General features: G+C 38.0%; 1 protein-coding gene across 14 annotated transcripts in view; it reads left to right on the top strand.

Annotated features, from left to right (window-relative positions):
• The window catches only part of NRXN1 (neurexin 1), a 728,501-nt gene that overhangs the window by 366,455 nt on the left and 341,367 nt on the right, over positions 1–20,679 (top strand). The window lies entirely within an intron of this gene.

Genomic DNA, 20,679 nt, shown 5'->3' on the forward strand with positions numbered 1-20,679 from the left:
TTAGTTCTTTTAGATTTCATCTGAACAAAACTACATAACATACACCAACCATCTGGTCTTTCAGGAAAAGCTTAAATGTGTCAAAAATAAGGGCCCTGATTCACCAATGTCATAATCTAGCTTTATTTCAATCTAGCCTTATTGATCTAAATAGAATTATGCAGAAATGAAATTGGAATAGTAATGCAAGAGCCATAATAATTAATGGTAACTCATTGAAGTGAGCTACTGAGTTTTCTTTTTCACTCGTCACATTTGAAATTTCCAAATGTTGCACATTTTTATATCCTCATGAAGAGGGAATTTCTTTAAGGCCAAGCATTTTTATTTCTATTTGTATACATTTATCTGAATGAGTGACTGATGGTATAAATTGATGGCAGAACTGTCAAGTGTTTTGGATTTTTATGTCTTGTTCTGGTTCTCCAGTCTACAGCAAGGTGCACCTTCTTGAACAAACCCTAACAGAATAAGTATAATTTGAAAAGCTTCTGGCTTGAATTGTACAAGGCTAGAAAATGAACTGTATGCAAAAGCTACATTGCTAATTCTAATGAAAGTTCCAATTTTCTACTCCTGACCATGTTTGAAAACTATGGAAAGGTCTCACCACAGTCTGTTTCTCTGAAGTTGCTGTCATGGTAGAAATGAAATGTGGAATCAAAAAGCTTTCGATAATTTGAGCAAAGATTTTGGTTTATTTTATGTATATGATTCTGCCCTTCCTAGCAATGTGAGTGATTAGTCATACTGCTAAACTCATATTTTTGAAGATTTCAGTCCCCTATCTGCTACAGTAGAAAACGTTTTGGTTTTTTTCTGTCTTACTTTTAGGTTATTTCTGTTCTTCTCTGATCTTCCAAAAGTAACTAATAACTTATGTGTTCCACATCTAGCAAAGGAAAAACTCTGCTTATAAGTTTGTCTTAATACTAACTGATGTCTGGACCTGGAATATTCTATGAATTATTTCTTTGAGTGACAGCTATTGCATAAATCTGGCGAGCTGATAAACTCACATAAGAAAGATATTTACCAAACCGTGAAGGCTTGTTTGTATGGAAATGTTATGGACTACATTGCACACAATCAGATAATTTTCAGTATACTATTTATGATGATGGCTGCCAAAAATACTTACATTTTTCCCAGATAATTTTTTGTTGTTGTTGTTCTTTTATCACAAACGTGAAATATAAATTTATCCTAGATGTGAGTGGTTTGTAATAGAATGCAGAGTCTGGTAAATATGTTTGATTTCTGCTTTATCTTGGCTCCTTAGGTCAGTTCAGATACCAAAAAATCTGCAAAGCAAATCTAATGAGAGAGATTTTTCAAAATGGTGCATATGAGGGAAAGGAGTAGAAATGATGTTGTAATCTCCATGTCATCTAGATGCTCCTAGACTGCGTTCGGCTGTGTTTGGCAAGAGCATAATGAAAAGAGGAATGATGAAATGTTGCTACAGCTTTTAGTAACTTGCGTAGGCTGCGTACCACAGGCTAAACTTCTGCAGCACTGAAGTAAGACAAATTCCCTCCATGTGAAGAAGATTATTTCAGCGACAGGTCTGGAATAGCACCTGCTTGTTGCTGAAAAATGCACCCCCTTCAGAAGGATGTAGGCATGTTGCTGAGCAGTGCATGTGAGCATGTTTCCATTGCAGATTGTGCATGGAGCGATGCTGGTTGACAGAAGCCGAAATCTAACCCAGTATTGCTACACAGACAGGCCCTTGGCTTACTTTTCATTTGAATTTACAGTTTTATGTAAAATGGAGTATTCAGGGCATCAAAATCTCATAGCTAGAGGTTTTTTGTTATCAAACCCCAAAACTGACCACTTAAAATAAGCGTTAGTGGTCATAAGAGAAAGAGTTAGAAGTACCTGGTTAATGGAGACTTGCATCCCTCCTACAATGGATGTCCATGTCCAGGTGTTGGCAGCAGGGTGGCTTCAGTGAGGAGTCAGGGACTGCCCCGTGCCAAGCACAGCCAGCTCCAGCAGACACACCACAGGGCACAGCTGAGTCCCTCAGCCAACGTGGTGATGCCTCTGTGAAAACACACTTAGGAAGTATGCCACTCTTACCAAAATGCAGGACAGATGAAGGAGGAGGGAACAAAAAGAGTGAGAAACAGCAGACAGAACACTATGGTCAGCGCAAGAGTGAGCAAGCACCTGGGTGGTAGTTTGTCCCTTGGCCAGGATTAACCCAACACACTTCCCCACTATGTTGTTCCATCAGTTCTTATGGAACATATTTGAGTAGAAATTTCAGAGTGACAAAATAGCTGAGGTGAGAGGGAACCCGTGGAGATTGTCTAGTCCAACTCTCTGCTTAGAGCACAGTCAGCTAATACAGGTTGTTTAGGGTCATATCCAGTTGGGTTTTGAATATCCCTAAGGATGGAGACTCCACAACCTCTGTAGGTAACCTGTACCGGTGCTCAGTCACCCTCACGGCACAAACATTTTCCTTATATTTAAATGAGATTTTGTGTATTTCAGTTGCACCTATTGCCTCTTCTCCTGTCATTGAGCACCTCTGAGAAGAATCTGTATATGTCTTATTTACCTCCAACCCATCAGGTATTTTAAAATATCACTGACAGGATCCCCACTGAGCCTTCTCTTCTCCAGGCTGAACAGTCCCTGTTCTCTCAGCCTCTCTTCAAGCTTCAAGCCCTTAATTGTCTTTGTGGCCCTTTGCTGGACTTGTTCCAGTGTGCTAATGTGGCTCCTGCACTAGGAGCCCAGCACTAGGAGATAGTGCTCCAGATGCATGTTAGCAGTGCTGAGTAGAGGACAAGGATCACATCCCTCAAACTTTCTTCCTGTTCAACTCAGTCTCTACGAGGACGGCCAGATCCTTTTCTACAAAGCTGCTTTCCAGCTGGCCAGGCCCAGGCCTGCCCTTATGCATGGAGTTATCCCTCCTCACGTGCTGGATTTGGCATTTTCCTTTGTTTTATGAGGTTCTTGTCAGCCCACTTCTCCAGCTTGTCAGCGTTCCTCTGAATGGCAGCACACGCATCTGATCTATCAACCACTCCTCCCAGTTTTGTATCATCTGTAATTTGCATTAATGTGCACAAAATACCTTGCTGCATTTGAGTTGATAATTTCAGCGTGTTGCCCATAGTAACCTCAGTGCATGAAGATTTGACATGCATCATTCCTAGACTTCACAAATGTAAATGTTTCACATGTATCATTCTTGTCTTTAATTTCCAAAGCAGAGCATTTGGAAAATAATGGAAAAATAGTTTCTTGAAAAGTGTTATAGTACATTCTACTAACACAGTGTGCAAGAATTTTTTATAATCTTTTCTATAACAGCAAATTGTTACTCCTGTGCTGTTCAGTGTATTATTCCAGATGAAAATGTGCACTTTCTTTGAAAGTTCTCTCAAAATAAGCACCATGTGAGGCAGGTTGTTTCTTTCCCAGTCCAAGAGTGTCCTATATGTGTCAGCTAGAGATAGTTTAAGGAATGTCCTCCTATGGAAAATTACCTGGACCAGCCAAGGGTAAAGCTACAGTTTTACAATTGTAAACTCTAAACCCACCATTTAATCCACAAAAATTTTGCTTAGTTGCAAATCTCAGTACTCCACTAGAGTGAGTATGGAGTGCCTGTAGACTGTAAACCTCTGTGGTGGCACAGGTAGGAACATTCTGTGTTCTGCAGTTTCCTATTTCTGTGTTCTGCAGTTTCCTGGAAGATAAACAAAGCAGGGGAAGTTTCGATCTCAAAATTGTATATACATATTATCGTTTTATTTTTTGATGTGATGTGTCATGTGGAGACTCAGGGCAACACTTTTCTTTAGATGTGATAGGCAGAAGTGTAACACTGATGAGTGTAAAGCAGACCAGTAGCAGTTGTTCCTACAAAATGAGATTATATAGAAGACTGTACTAAAAGGACAGCTAATGGCTGTTCTTACAAATGGTTGGCTGCATGCAAGTGGTCATGAACATTGTAACTATTTCTAAGAGCAGGTTGTGTAGTGAAAGCTATCTTCCCAGAGAATTCAGCTTTTTATTAAAAGCAGGGTTGAAAATTACTCTGGCAAAACAAATGACAACAAATCTTAAGATATTATTTGTTTTCTATAAATTTACATCTTTTTTTACTCAGGCAGTCTTTAAACATAGCCCTATTAGTGAATGTAATGGCATGTTTGTGGAAACAAATACTGCTATTATGGCATAGAAAACAACAGACATAATAACATTGTCACATTACATTAGTATAGAAATGTTCTGTGCCAAATTACAGGTCAGCTTCAACACTGTCTGTTACCATAAGGAAATAATCTATTGGCGTTGTACTTGTGATGGTATAGCTAACACTGCGTCAACACTTCCATTAAAATCAATCTCTGAAGGGTTAGAACTTCACCACGCGGTCTCTTCTGACTAGGAATTTGACATTTTCAACCACTGTAACAAAACTTTTTCTAAAAATTCTCCGATTTTATTTTGACTCTTTACCAAGGAAAATCAAAAGCCTTCGTTTAAATGGAGAACTGTGTCAAAGTTAGAAAACAGGTTCATGTAAAACATTTTATTTTCTTGATATTTGATTGCATTCTAGAGATACTGCCTATCAGCTAAGACTGTATCTGTAGTGATGACTATATTTTATTTTCAAGTGTGTTTGAATGTTATTATAATAATTGGATTTTGGGACAATTTAATTAGAGGTTGGACAAGGAGTTCAAGGAAGACCTGCTAGGGAAAGATGGAATCCACCTGTCAAGGTGCAGCAAAATCATCTTTGCCACAAGCTGGCCAGCCTAGTAAGCAGAGAACCAGGACTAGGAATGTTGGGAAATGGAGATGACAACTCACAAGAAAGTGGACTGAATGTGACGAGAATGTGTGGAGCTCTGCCCAGGGACAAGTGATGAGCCAGCTGAGAGCTTATGGGTAAGGGTTAGAGGGCAGGCCAAAGTCTAATATGATGTGGTAGGTATCTGCTACAAACTGCCTGATAAGGAGATAAAAATAGGTGAGGCTTTCTTCAGACAAGTTGAAGAAGCCTCATGTTTGCAGACCTTGTCCTCATGAGGGGCTTGAATTACACCAGTATCTACTAGAGGGGCAACAGAGAAGGGCACAAACAATATAGATATCTGGAGTGCATCTATTTGCTGACACAGGTGATCAAGGAGCTGATGAAGGGCAACACACTGCTAGACCTCATATGTACAGACAAGGAAGAATGGATCGGGTTTGTGATGCTCAGGAAGCTGAGGTTCTTGAGAGGTAGGAGAAAGACAAAAAGCCAGAACACAATGCTGGACTTCAAGAGAGCAGACCTTGGCCTATTCAGGGACCTGCTTGGAAGAATCCCATAGGGCCCAGGAGGACTAGTAGATTTTCCAGGATCACTTCCTTGAATCTGAGGAACCCTCATACACAACCTCATGCACAGAAAATCAAGCAAAAGTGGCAAAAGGCAGGAGGAGTATCTGACGAAACTCAGACATTAAAAGGGAGTATACAAGAGGTGGAAGCAGGATTACGTGGCCCAGAAAGAAAGTAGAGATGCCCTCCGTGCATGTATGGATGGGGTTAGGAAAACCAAGGCCCACTTGGACTTCAATCTGACAAAGCACATGGAGAGTGACAGGAAGGGCTCCTACCAGCAGTGAAAGATCAGAAAAATGTGGGCTTGCAACTGAATGGGGTGAGAGGCCCTCATGGCAAGGGACAATGAAGAAACCAAGGTACTGAGTCTTCTTTGCCTTGGTCCATACCAAGACCAGGCTGTAGCACTTTCAGCAATCCCAGGTCCCTGAGACCACTGGGAAAATCTGGGGGAAGACTAAACTTGGTGGAGAAAGATCAGGTCAGGGAATATCTAAACAACGTAGACATATCCAGAGACCTGATGGGAGGCATCCATGAGTATCACAGCAATGCTGCTCTTGATTATCTACAAAAGGTAATGGCTATTGGGGCCTGTTCCTGAAAACTACAAAAAAAGTAAATGTTTCTCCTGTCTTCAAGAAGGAAGACCCAGGAAACTATAGGCTGTGCAGACTCAGTTTGATCACTGGCAAGGTGATAGAGAAAATCTACCTGAAAGCCATTTCCAAACATATTGGGGACAAGACAGTTATTAGGGGTAGCCAGTATGGATTTATGAAGGGAAAATAATGTGTTATTAAATGACAGTGGATCCGGTACTTAAGTATTTGTCATATTTTGCTAAGCTGACAATCTGTGTTCTGATTTGCAACCATGCCGAGCACTCAAAATTGAGATTGCAACAAGTACGTTTCCAGAAAGTCAAATCCTAATTATTTCAGATTGAACACACCGAATAGTGGATACTTTTGTCTGTTACTGAGGATAGTAGAAATGAGGCATTTAAAAAATACATTAGTGTTAAAGTTTATGAGAGAATTGGATATGAGAGTATTTGGCATTATAAAAATTCCAGGCGGAACTGAATGATCCTCTCTTCAGTGTAGTGTTTGGAGAGTGCATAAGTAATATTGAAGTTATACTTTGAACCACAAAACCCCTAAATATTAAGTCAGCATTCAACTTCCGCAATAAGTGAGCAGTTTTATAAACACCAGCCTTCTTTACAGAAGAACTCTGAGCAAAACAGGCAAATTCTGCAACAAGAGTCTTATACTTTGTGAACACGTAATTAGCAATTATGTTATAATCCATATGCAAGGAAGGGTAATTTAATATTGCACACAGAAGTGCACACCTGGCTTTCCTTAGGTTTGCAGTGTTTTGTGTTTAATATTGTGTGTGTGTGTGTACATTTTTTTAAAAAATCACACACTAGTGTATAAAAAATAAGAATATTATTTTCTCTTATCCATGTCACTTTTACAGTCTTCTGAACTACCATATTCTGTTGAGAATGGATGGTCATTCTCTTCTCACAATGTCTTCCTTCTTCTGTAATGGAAATCAGAGGGTAGTACTCACATAATCTCTGTTTACATTTTCAGTCTGGTATTACACAAATGATGGATTTAAATTATCTTACTGCATGTATTTCTTTCACATGTATTAATTGATTTAACTGTTTCGGATGCTGCATCTTTTGGACCTTTTGACACCTAGAGTGTTAAGGTCAATCTTAATGCTACTTTTCTGAGAAGGATATATACAAAATAAAGAAGCATAATTAAACCAGTGACCAAAAGCTAAACCTTAAAAGACACTCAATAGTACTTTCCAAAATAATATTACATATTCCTAGCTAAGGCTTTGCAGCTCCTAGCTACCGATAAATGTATAACCTGCTATTAAGAAAAGCGATAGAAAATTCCTCAGAGTACTTTAAAACACATTTGATTTCCATCTCCAGTAACTGAGAATTAAAAAATCTGTCCCTGATAATATACCAGTCCAAATACTTCATATGATTATTTTGCCACAGAGGCTCACAGGACACAGGAGAAATAAAGATAGCTGTACACAAAATTACAATGCAGGGCAAGCTGCTGGAATGATCTAATTGAAGAAATTTTAATTTGTTTCTTTTATCTTATCCAATATCTCTCTGTAATGAATATCTGGAATTTCTGGTGACAAATATCAGTGGCCTGATTTGTATAAACTTCAAAGGAAATAGGACTTCACACATGCAGTCTTGAGAATGCAGAGATGTTTAAGTGTTTAGGAGGATTAGAAAATCTGTAAAAAGAGCAAGGAAAGCAAGAAGTGTTGCCTGTGAGCCATGGCTGTGGACCAAGATCACTTTTTAAACTTTTTTCTTTTTACTGGAATCCTAATCAGGATAGACTGCACCTTGAACTGTCTGGTTCCTGTGATGTATTATGGGAGCACAGGTTGCTCCAGCCAGAACTATGGTGCATGATGCACAGATAACAACATTTTTTCAAGGTTTTAGTGGCCCAGTTCTATCAGGTTTTGTCTTCCTCTGTTTTATGTGGGTTTTGTAGTATGTAAATTTTGTCCTTTCATGAAGATATATCAGTGTATTAATTATGCAAGTTAACAGGCATGCTTTTCTTGACAGTCTGAAAGCAAGTTTTAGAATTTTTTTTTTCATTTTACCATACAAATTCTGGAGTAGTTAGTTCAATGAACTATCCATGGCTAAAATAGTTAAGTAGTTTCCATTTTCTTAAGTGCATTACAAACTATCCCTTTAAAAAATGAAAATAATAAAAAGTTGTTTGGCAATGATCGCAGAAGCTCTTACATCTGAGAATATTTCTAACAAGCAGTAATAAATAAAGTTTTAAGTGGGATTCTTGATACAGAGAAAGCCAAAAAGGAGATTTCAAGGTAGCCAGAATTCATAGTTATAGTTGTGCTTGTAGGTCAGATAGAAGCAATTATGCAACATTTCTGGCTAACTCTGAGGTATTTTCTATTTCACAATATTAAAAATGGAACATAGTGTCAGAAATTTCCAAGCTTATCTCTGCCTCTGGAGGAATCAAGGGAATCGTTAAATTGGATTTTAGTATGTCAATAATATCTTTCTCTTATTAATGGCATAATAATTTTTTAAGTCAAATGCTAGAAGTGTTTCCAGTGTCATAAAGGTGAAAATGATTAAGGGTTAATTGCATATATTCTCATGGAACTAAAATTGTTCTGTTCAGTATCATTAGATTCCTTTCTCTAGAACTTTCAATTATTACCATTTAATAACATACTATGTACAATTGAGGCCTTAAATTTGTGTAGCCAAAAGCTATTCAGAGTCATAAGCATACTGGACAAGCACTCTCACTGTTCCTTCTCACAGATTTCTCTGAACATTCCAACAATATAATATATTATAATCAGTTTCAGGTACCTAGTAGTTTTCTGAAGAAGATTAATCACTATACATGGCACAGCTATAGCAGCAGTTTTAGCTCTGAAATGGTGTCAGTCATTCTTTTCCAACAAACGCAAAAAAAGTGCAATGAGTAAGTGCTAGGTTTTTAAATAGATGACAACTGCAAGGGTCACAAATGGTAAGAAAGAAGAAAAAGCTTTCCCAGGCAGTGTCTTCTGTAACTCATAGCAAGAGAATAGCTCAAAATGTATATATAACTATGTGTAAGATATTTAAGTACAATGGCACAACGATGCACAACGGTGCTTCAAGAAGCTAAAATTGTTTAGTCTTTCTGAAGTCTTGTACAACTGGACTCAGGTTACTAAGGCAACCTGATCTTCTTCCGTGTGTATTCTGGCTTAACAGATAGGTAGGTTAGAGTCAAACTACATTCATATGAGGAACTCCTATACTCATATGCAAGATTTTGTTGGTAGCTTGACACCATCTTCCAAGCCTTCTGTGTGTTCATTTTTACTAGGTGCTGCAGAAAATGGAGGCAAAGAAAACCTTTTGATTAAAAGCAGAGTAAACGAAATTACCTGAATCTTACATGGATAAATCAAGGTGTTCTGGAGTCCAAATTCAAGATCGGTGTAATTCCTCTGAAGCTGAGAATGGAAGCATGCACTGGAGTATATCACAGAAAAAGATACATTATACAGATATTTTTGTGGCTTTCATTATTTTGTTCCCATTCTACAGGGTGGATAATTGTACCTGGTTTTGACCACTTTTGGCTTACCAGCTCCACCTAACCAGCAGTTCATCTGAATGAAATTTCCATATTTTTCTTAGCACATACATCCATAGACACGCTTGTTTTCCCAATGTCACATGTGACATTTAAGATCCTTCAATATGTCATTTGATTTAGGCTTATGAATCTTGTATACTGATGTTGTATTTGAAAGTCTTCATAGCTATTTTCTGCTTAGGTATTTTAGGAAATTATGAAAGAAGGTAACAGAGTCGGTAATAACAGTATGAAAAAATACTGATGGAAGCAGCACTTCTAGGGCTGAAGGAATTTTACAAGATTTTAGTGTCTGGTTGCTTAATGAAGGCAACCGCAAATTGAGGTCCCAGCCTGGGGAAAACCACTTCATATTAAAATCGGTCAATACGCAGCTTGGGTACTGAAAAGTTGGAACTGTAAAAAAGATGGTGAAGAACAGCTAATGCTTATGAAGCTGTTTGGTCCCCACAAACCCAATTTAAAGGCTGTATGCCAATTTGTTGCTAATTCTGGAGGAATGTTCATGCTGCTAAGCTTTATGCTTTCACTCTTTGTAATGAAGCCATATTTTGAATTAAAAACAGATATATGAAGAAGCACATCATTTCACTGCAAAAATCCACACACTAAAAAACACTTAAAATGTATGATATGCAGTATTCAATGTCAAAGTGCATTAATATTTAGAGATACCATTTGCAAATCATCTTAAGCTCTAGTCTGCTTTACCATATAAGGAAGTCTTCTCTATAGTGTTTGTTGTTTTAAAGTTCTCTCCCTTTTAAACAGTGTATATCTTAAGAAAACTTTTAATCAGATCAATGGTCTGATATTTTGATTATATTTAGTATTTCACAGAGAGGTTAGAGTACTTTGAGTTTGGGAACTTAATGCTACTCAGAAGTTTCAGCTTTGGAGGACAACTCCCTTCTGTCCAGAGGTGCTGAAAACAGGAGCTGAAGGCACTCAGTCCTTCCAAAAATCAGGTTTTTGATCACTTATAAAATATAAATGTTGCTGTGTGTTGGGGAACAGAGGTGTATATGTGCATCCTGAAATAAGGCCAGGACAGATGCTTGCTACCAGCAGACTGAAATTCAGTTACAAGTCAAGTCTCAAATCACCAGTTGAATGACTAGTTCAAATATGTTGAAATCCAAAGTCACCATATAAGGTCATAGCATATTCCCTTTCCCTCAACTATTAAACCCACTTCTTAAAACTAAACGCAGAGATTTTGAAATTGCTTGAACTTATTTCTATTCTCCTTTTTTTCCTCTTCATCCCACCTTCTCAATCATCAAAACATGTTACCCTGGGCTCAGGTTGATGATGGTCATGAATTTTCTTCTTGTCAAGAGTAATTGTAGGTTGGCTTTCCTGCCTAGTCAAAAATTCATCAGGAAGCTGATTTTAACAACTCATTCTGTAAGTGGCAGATGGTAATATCTTTGCTCATGTTAATTTGTTTGCTTTAAATACTCATGTTATTTGGTGCTTACTGAAAATTGCCTTTTTTTGCAACTTCATGACCTGTAATCATAGTGGCTGTCACATATTTGGACTAGTTTTACAGCCAACTCATATTTCTGGTTCTGACTTTGGGCCAGAACTCTCCTGAAGAGAACCAGAAGCACCACAACCCTTCAGCACATCAGGAGAAGCCAAAGATCCTCCTTAGTCTTTCACCATTACTCATATTGTAGAAGGATAGTTGTCATTAAAGCCCCCCTGCACTGTTTCTCCTTCAAGCAGTTGCGTGCTGCATGGCATATACACAACAATTACCCAGTGTTTCTGAGAAATGTCAGAACCTTGCACAAATGTACTTACGTTTTGCATGAGCAGTAAATCGGACACATTCTAAAAAAAGTCAAATGTACTGAGCAGGTACAAAACCATCTGTATAACTCTTTGACAAATGGTTCAAGACTACTCAACAGTGTCAGCCTTGCTGCACATAAAGACCTGATATGCATATGGGTGGGGAAAAGTCTGAGATTCCTAAGGATCCAGCAGTTCAGCCAACATCCTGGGTATCTGAAAACATTGGACAAATATGAAAGCTCCTCTAATTTTAGCTGGAATCCCAAAGTCAAAGAAGAGGATGTTCAAGAGACTAGTTAGAGATCTGTTTAGTAATCTTCTCCCACCTGCTTTCTCTCTTTGACCAAGTTCTGCTTTAGCATTGAACTCCAGTCTTTCCTGTTTTATTCGGTCTTTTTTTTTTTTTTGTCTGCTGAAGGGATGGGGACACATTTTAATAGGCTTCCCTTTCTGTTTCTTGAGGTGAAGACTTTATACCAGGAAAATATTCAAAATTACAGTATCTCTGTAATTGAAAGCACTACAAGGAATAAACGAAAAACGTTTCCAAATTTGCTGGACTGGTAGTGGCATGTCAGGTCCAGTTCAGATATATTCAGAACTGAGTATATTTAATTTCTGTACAACTGAGGCCTGAAAATTTTTGAAAGTCTTAATTTTAGGAAAATTTTACTGAACAAACATAATAATATTTCCCCTTGAATTTCTACCCCAAAGCTTTTCTCTTTCTTGCCTCTACTAGCTACCACTGTGTATTAATAGTGATATTTAATTTGAATTATTTAATGCAGCTTTACTGGGATGACAGCCAACTTCAAAGAAAGCTTCTGTAACCCCAGCAAATGCACAGGGCCAAGAGATGATATTTTCATTGAAGATTAACCTTTTCCTGTGGATGATACTGTATGCCAGACAACAGGGAAAAGCTTGTGGATACTGATTCATAAGACTATAACAAAAATGAAGGGTATTGTAGTCTAGAAAAGTTATTTCTTGTAATCTGACTTTTTCTGCATGGTGAGGTTTTTTTTTTATTCAGTTGACCAGAAGGTAAGTCTTCTAAGGATTTGCTCCAACTTGTTTCTCTGTCCCATTCTGTAGGAAGAAGAATGAAGTCAGGATTAAGGTCGTGTAATAGTCACAATGCTGTAAAAACATTGTTGAATTAAGTGCTTTGGAAAACATCAGTGTTGAAAGTCATAACTGAAGAGTCTCCTCTATGTTTAGAGCAGGAACAGCATCATAAGTAGCAATATAAAATTCCCTTAACACCCTGCTAATGGAACCCTCCAGAGACACTCTCCAAAAATAGGAATTATGTTCCTTTTTAAAAATTTCTTTAAAGTGCTGATCCCATATAGGTTCCAAAATGGGGGTGTCAGTGGGAGTGGGGATGGCAGAGATATTTTTAAGTCATGTCATATAATTCAGCATCACCAGTGCAACTGTGGTGGCTGTGGGGGTACAAGTCAGGAGCGTATTTCAGGCTCTGAAACTTCTTAGGCCAGCTCTGCATCCTAAACCAAGATCTTATAGAACTACATCTGTAGCTTGATATACCAGAAATAATTACTATGGTGAGAGGGTGCTGGGAACAGAGAGTAATCTTGCTCATTTTGTGCATAGTAAGTGTAAATATGATGTGTAAATATTGATGGAGTTGTATGTTAAATAGTTTTTAAAACTGGAAAGCATAAGAAAGAAGGAGTAAGAGATAATGTGGAACTTGTAGGGAGTTGTAACCTTACATGTAAGTGTTGGGAGTTGTACAGCCCTACGTCATAAATTGTGGACACTACTGGGTAGTTTGAAGCAGAGTTCTAAGTGGTTTTAAGTACCAAGGGGGTAAGGCCTACTAGTTTTTAAGAATAGTAGAAAGTATGCAGAAGAAATTCCATAGGATATCTGTACACTTGTAAGATTATTTAAACTGAAATATGGATTATTGAAAAGCATCCGTAAAACAGCAAATACTAGTTTCCCCATGTAAATATTCTGAAATTAAATTTAATATGTATGTTTATGTGAGTAAAAATGTGGAAGGGTACAGAATTACAAAAGTGGTCTCATTTGAAGACAAAAATTCTAGATGGGTATACTCTGAAAGATAATTTAAATTATTCCTTCATATCACTGTTAAGTGATTCTGAAGAAATCCTTTTTTCATTGTTCTGTTAAAATATGATTGCATTTTTTTTTTTAAAGTGGGGATGGGAACTTTAATCATGGACCAATAACAGCATTTTGGAAATTTTTTCTCTGCCTTATGTACATGTCAGTATATATGCCAGTAATCCCTTTTTCACATTAAGATGTTTTCTAAAATTCTCAGTGTGAACAATTTGTGTAAATTTTTTTTCTGCTTCAAGATGAAAAAGCTATAAATCCAAAGATGAGGTTTAATATGAGTATGCATGTAGCAGACATTCTGTTTTTTAAGCAGTTGTGTGAAAATGCAGTCTTTTCATTAAATAGACTTGTTTAGCTGGGAAGAGCCTTCATCTTTATGGACAAGTAAAAATTACAAAAGGAGTGCAGAATAAGTATGCAGTTCAGAGGTCCCTGAAGACCTTTAGGATTTAACTTTCATTTGCTTTTTTAATCTTAGAATTCTTTATTATTATGTGGAAGCATGTGGTTTAGTTCTTCAAGGTGGCAGGTGGTAACAATCCCATAATTATGATCTTGGTTGTATGTTGCCAATGCACAAAGGGGAACCATGGGAATCCATTCCAGTGTATTTCCAGTAGTCACTGCATGTTGCTTGTGCTTTTTATAAAATCCTATGTAAATCTCACTGTAGTAATAAAATTACTGAAGTTATAAAAAAATAAACATTTTTAACTTTTGCAGAAAGTAACATAAAATCATTAGTCATCATATATCACTCTGCCATAGATAGCAATAAAAATATTTTAAAATTATGAATAACACATATTCCTGTCCAGGCTGCCTCTTTTTCGCCAAGCCTCAACTATTTAATATATAAATTATTTAACCCACACTCGTCCTTAAAATATGATTGTATCATCATTTATATTCAGTTTAAATTAGATTTCAAAAGGAAAACACTTTCAATTATATTTATTTCTATTGCCATCTGTGCTGTAAAACTTCTGTTTATTAGTATTTTTATTCCATTTAGATATAATGTGATTTATCTCTTCCCTCAGCTTAGTAAACATTTAGGTAGTAGTTCTCCGCAGTTTTTTATGACTGGACTTGAGGCTGTTTTCAAGCACTTTAAGACCTTTATTTTCTTTCATCTTGGAGTGACATAAAAGGGCCTTAAGTAAAAAATCCAGTATATCTACAGAGCCAGAGTAATTACCTTAAGAAGAGAGAATGCAATAGAGCAGTCGGAACAGGACATCTGCCCCCAGCCCCCAGGACAGCAATACACATGAACAGGAGTGTGGACCCAAAAAGGGGATTCTGCTTTCTTCTGGTGCTGACTGTTCTGACCTGGATAATCGCTGGGATTCTCAGATACACTCCAGTGGCCATGTGTCCCCTGTTCACTGCCCACAGTGGATTTTCTGCCAGCATAGGTGAGAGCAGTTTGGGATTCGTTTCTATCGGATGTCAGTGGACCACAAATAAATAACAAACCATTCACCTAAGCTATTGCAGTATTATATACAGAAAGTGATTTCTGCTATCCAGACAATTGTGTTATCCAGCAGATTGAAGAGTGTAACTTTTCAAGGAAAATATGTCAAACAGGTAGAGGCTATATCAGCATTAACATAACAATGAGCAATTTTGTCCACTCCAAACTAGCAGTAATATTTCATACCTCTTTGTGAAAAATATCGAGTATACTGTGACATTTGGGATCTGCATTCATAGATGACAGATACATTAGAAAAAGGTGATAATAACAAAATAGTTATTCATCTTCAATGCCTATTTTTATGTGCACTTTCTCCTGAAAGGTTCTGTAGCATCCCAGATGAGTATGTTTCTGTACCATACTGTTCGTTCATATTAATGTTTGAGACAGTAATGAATTTATTCATGAGAACATACATGTCAATTCTGCAGACAGTGCAATAAGCATGCAGTGATGTTGTGGCTGTTTTAAGTATCGCCTCTGAAAGCTGTTTCTTTCAGTGCTGATATTTGCCCTGTGTTTATGCTGTGGGTAGTCAGTTGTAATGATCAGACTGGAAGCAATTTCTCTGATGTTTTTAAAAGTAGGAAATGATTTTTTTACCTACTTGAATGTCAGTTTTCCGTGAGTAAATTAAAATGTTACAGAACCAAGACTGGCAATTATTGCCAATTGTAATATTTCCCAATCTCCTTTTCTTTTTGGCATATTTCAGTAATTTTGTATAAACAAAATTCTCCTGTGATTGAATTTCTTGATAAAGCTGTCTTAAATTGATTGGGAGCAAGATGGATTTCTAAAGAGGCAGTTTCCTTTGTAGATAGCCGTGAGTACTATCTCTGCCTAATGAGACCAAGGCCTTCATTGCTCTGATATTGGGGTTGGATGTGCAGAGCATGTGTCTGAATGTGGATCTGCTATGTAGCTGTATAAACCATGGTATGGCATAGGGCCATTATTAAATTTACTGTATGCTTCTGTGGTTCCTGGCAATGCAGTTTTGTCTACTGAGACGCCATCAAAATAAGCTCCTCAGGCAAAACACCCATTAAACTTTTTTCTTTAAAGAAAAAAAGTCTTATGCTAATTTGCTGCAATTTATGTGTGCTTTGTGATTCTACAGCTGAGCTTGTCAATGAAACTGTGCTAATCATTAGGAAGACAGTGCCCGTGTGCATTCAGAATCATACAACTACCACTCCATAACTAAAACAATATTCTAAAGGGTTTGGTTTTGTTTTTTCCTGGATGGTTAGAGTCTTACAGCATGTGATTTTGCACTCTTTTCTCTCCTTAAAAATCCTTGAGTATTTTGTTTGACAAAATAACTGTTCTTACAGTGTACTTTTTTCTTTTATATAGTGTAGTTTAATGATGGAAAATGGACGTCTCACAGATAAAATTACATACTACATACTATTGTGTCCTGTCTCAAAGATTTAAGCCCTGTAATCTTTTAAAAATTGATCGTTAGTCACTTATCTTCCATAATGTTACTGTTGGCTAAAAATTTGGAAAACAGTTAAAATAAAAGAAAAAAAAAAATAATAGGAGACAGTAGGTAGCACTTTGTGGGAAGACCATTAGAAATGAATAGGGAGTGGGTAGCAGAAGCATATCTTATGTTTCAAGACCTCAGAAGACCAAGATGGAAAAAGACCTGTTCAACTGTTTTAAAATATCTCATTGATTTTTTTTTTTCTCATGCAAAAAACTGCAGGTCTATTCAGATGTTGAAAAAGCAATTTTGATTCCATTGTATTTCTTCACACTTGAAATCTGTGTCTGTTTGTCTCTTCTGGAAAGCTTAATGCAACAAAATTCATACAAAACTTTGCCATTGTGTGAGCATCCCAAGTGGGTGGTGCTTTCTATTGATATTTTAGTATTATTTCATATTATTTGAAAATAGATAAATTCCCACAACCATGCAACCATGCAAGTGCAGGAATAAGATTTTATTTGCAACATGAAGCAAAGTTTGTTCAGACAGGAGAATTTTCACATTACTTGATTGGTCAAATTCATATAGAATCATAGAATCATTTAGTTTGGGGGAGACCCTTAAGAACACCTTAAGCAATAAATACTGTCCCTAAGAACCTTGTCTAAATGCCTTTTAAACACCTTCAGGGATGCTGACTCAACCCTGGGCAGCCTGTTCCAGTGCCTGACAACCCTCTCTGTGAAGAGTTTTTTCCTCATATCGAGTCTGAACCTCCCCTGGTGCAACTTGAGGCCATCTCCTCTTGTCCTGACACTGGCTGCTTGGGAGAAGAGCCCAACCCCCTCCATGCTACAACCTCCTTTCAGGTAGTTGCAGACAGCTATAAGGTCTCCCCTCAGCCTCCTTTTCTCCAGGCTGAACAGCCCCAGTTCCCTCGATGACTCCTCATCAGACTTGTGTTCCAGATCCCTCACCAGCTTTGTCACCCCACTCTGAATCCTCTTCAAAACCTTGATGTCTTTCCTGTAGTGAGGAAACCAAAACTAAACACAGGATTCAAGGTGTGGCCTCACCAGTGCCCAGTATAGTGGCACGATCACTGCTCTAGTCCTGCTGACGGCACTATTCCGGATACAAGCCAGGATGCTATTGGCCTTTTTGGCCATCTGGGCACACTGCTGGCTCATGTTCAGCCATCAATCAACACCCCAAGATCCTTTTCCACCATGCAGCTTTCCAGCCACTCCTCCCTGAGCCTGTAGTGCTGCCTGGGGTTGTTGTGACCCAAGTGCAGGACCCGGCACTTGGCCTTGTTAAACCTCATACAACTGGCCTCAGCTCAATGATCCAGCCAGTCCAGATTTCTCTGTATGGCCTTCCTACCATCCAGCAGATCAACACTCCCACCCAACTTGGTGTCATCTGCAAACTTACTGAGGGTGCAGTCAATCCCCTTGTCCAGATCATTGATAAAGTTATTAAACAGAACTGGCCCCAGTACTGACCCCCAGGGAATGCCACTCATTACTGGCTGCCAACTGGATTAGACTCAATAGCTAGGATTTGGTCTGGTGTTTGTGACTGCAAGAAAGTACATGATCATGTGCAGTGAACAGTAACAGTTTGTATAATTAATATCTTACTCTTTTCCACATTATTTCTAAATACTGGAAAGATGCTTAGAGCAACTTGTGCTGAGGCCAGGAAAACTTATTTTTAAGCAATGTTTTTAGCTAGACATTTCAGACTATCTCACAACATGCTCTACTTTACATATTTCTGCTCCGATTCTTTTTTCTCATTTTTATCTGAGTGTCATAATTAGATCAGAGGCTTTACCTTGTTAGGATAAACCCATGACCCATCTCATCCATTTTTCAATATTGGCCAGATGCAAGGTGCTTCTAGTGAGAGTTTAAAAGGTGAGTGGCTGAGCCTGCCTATAGGAAATATCGACATTTATAAGCTCTGTTTACATTTATTCCTGGACAAGTTTTTGTTTCTTAAGTAGTGAGAGATCTAAAAAGAGTTATGTAAGGGAAGAGTATGTAGTCTCAGTTATTCTAATTTTACATTTTGGTGGGGGGCCTAGGGAAAGAAGAACTGCAGGTTATGTAGTTTTTATCAGAATAGTACCAGATCTTTATATTGTTTAATCCTTGCTTACAACTGCCAGATAATACTGGTTTGGGTTTTCTAACATACCAAAGGTTGATGCAACACTTTAGCTACCAAAAGTTCTGGATATTTTAATTAAATGCTGTTTCTGTTAAGCATTTTAGCATTTAGCAGTATTGACTCTGTGCTGAAATTTCGTTTTGCTTAGAATTCGGTAGCTATGATTTTCAAAGCACAATTGCAGCCTTAGTGCTCTCTGGTAAGGATGGGAAAATGCTTAGGCTGAAATGCTTTGCAAATTTCTGCACATCAAGGGGTCACCTGCCAAGATGCTGCTTTTCACAAATGTCGATCTCTCACAGTGGGAACGCACAGGGGCAATTGCTCTCAAAGAGATGCTTTACTCTCAGGTTTGCTTTCCCTAGCTAGAGGTAGTTGCATGTTAGTTCCAGGTGCCTGTTGGGGACTGCTACATCTGACCATCTACAGCATCATTTTAGGTAATTTTGCATCCTTATGAAACTTGTTAAAAAGCCATTTTAGATAGATATTCCATGCTTTCCAGACAGGACAGCTTGCTGAGCTGGTTAGTAAGAACTGTTTGTATGTACCTCTAAAAGATGGATTGGAAACAACTGAAAGACCAAAACAGCAGGACGCTGGGCGAGGAAGAAAGAGATGACTATATATATATGGTGTCCCTACCTAGAGACAAGTGACTTTCAGGGAGATCAAAGGATGCCACTGCTCTCAGGCAGCTTTTTGTAAACTGAGGGAAGAATATAAATTGAAAACTGCAGACATGTGCTCTGATGTGAGGTTACAGAAACCAGCCTTTAACCTTTGTAATTTAATTCTCATGACCTGTGGAGCACAGTTTCCCATGGCTGCATTCACATGAGAGAAAGAATAACTGATTTTCCTTTTTATCTTTCCCGTTTTAGTTAAAAAAAAAAAAAAAAAAGGAACAACTAGGCAACCAACTGAACAAAATCCAACACTCTGCCATTATTACCAATATCTTTTGGACTTAGGCATTAAAATTTGAGGCATTAAGTTTGAGAACAAAGCCGGGGGCGGGGGGAGGGTGTGGGGGTGGTGAGGAGAAGAGAAACCACCTGCTTTTAGGAGAGGTTACTGATTGTTTGGTTGTTTTTCATAAGATACTTCAATGAAGATATTCACCCCAGAAGGTCATTGCCACAAAATGAGCCAATTTCCCTATCTTAAAAGATACCACAGAGGCTAAATTCTACAAAGGGCAATAAACTGGCTTCCAAATGGCTCCTGATCATACAAATACTGCAATAAGGTGATTTGTTATTATAGTGTCTCATAGCACTCCATAGGGCAGCACTTGTGGACACTATGTCTTCTGATTTCCTAGCTGCTACATGCCATTTCTGCTTGGGTTTAGAACTCAATGAAACAAGAATTTACCCACCTGAATGTGCTCTTTCAGAACAAATCTTAACCTAGTATTTTTTCAGACCTCTTCAGACCCTGCAGAAAACCTGAAGCAGACAATAACTCCTAGGTAGCAGATGAAGAAGGAATTAATGTATTTTAGGGGTTAGCATAACAAACTAGAGAAGAAAATGTGCATAGGTGCTTCAGGTTTTCACAGTTTCACAAATGATACTTTTTGTACAGTCAGAGTTGAGGCAGCCTAACATGCACAAAGCTTTCTTTATTCCAGGGACGTGTAGTTGATGACATACATCTATGTCCATGATAATTTAGGAAAAAAACAGGCAGAGAGAAAGGAAAATTCTCTAGTGACCAGTGTGAAGAGAAGTGGTGGGTGCCCCAGGTGAGCATCCTCTCCTGGGTGTCCTGTTCTGTACTGTGAGGAATCACAATAATGTCGACAACCACCTTAGCCATTTTTTTCCTCAAGCAGATGATACCTTTCATCAATGGCTGCTCAACCTTCTTGCTGGTCTTTGATGACAGTTTGCCATTTTGACTCTGATAGGAGTTTGCTTAATTTAAGAGTGTACGTGTTGCACACCAACGGACTGCTAAGCCTTGTGCCCACCTGTTAATTGATAACATCAGATATTAGAATGAGTTTTATT

This window comes from Streptopelia decaocto (genome assembly GCF_964273445.1).
Source record: "Streptopelia decaocto genome assembly, chromosome: 3".
Classification (NCBI taxonomy): domain Eukaryota; kingdom Metazoa; phylum Chordata; class Aves; order Columbiformes; family Columbidae; genus Streptopelia; species Streptopelia decaocto.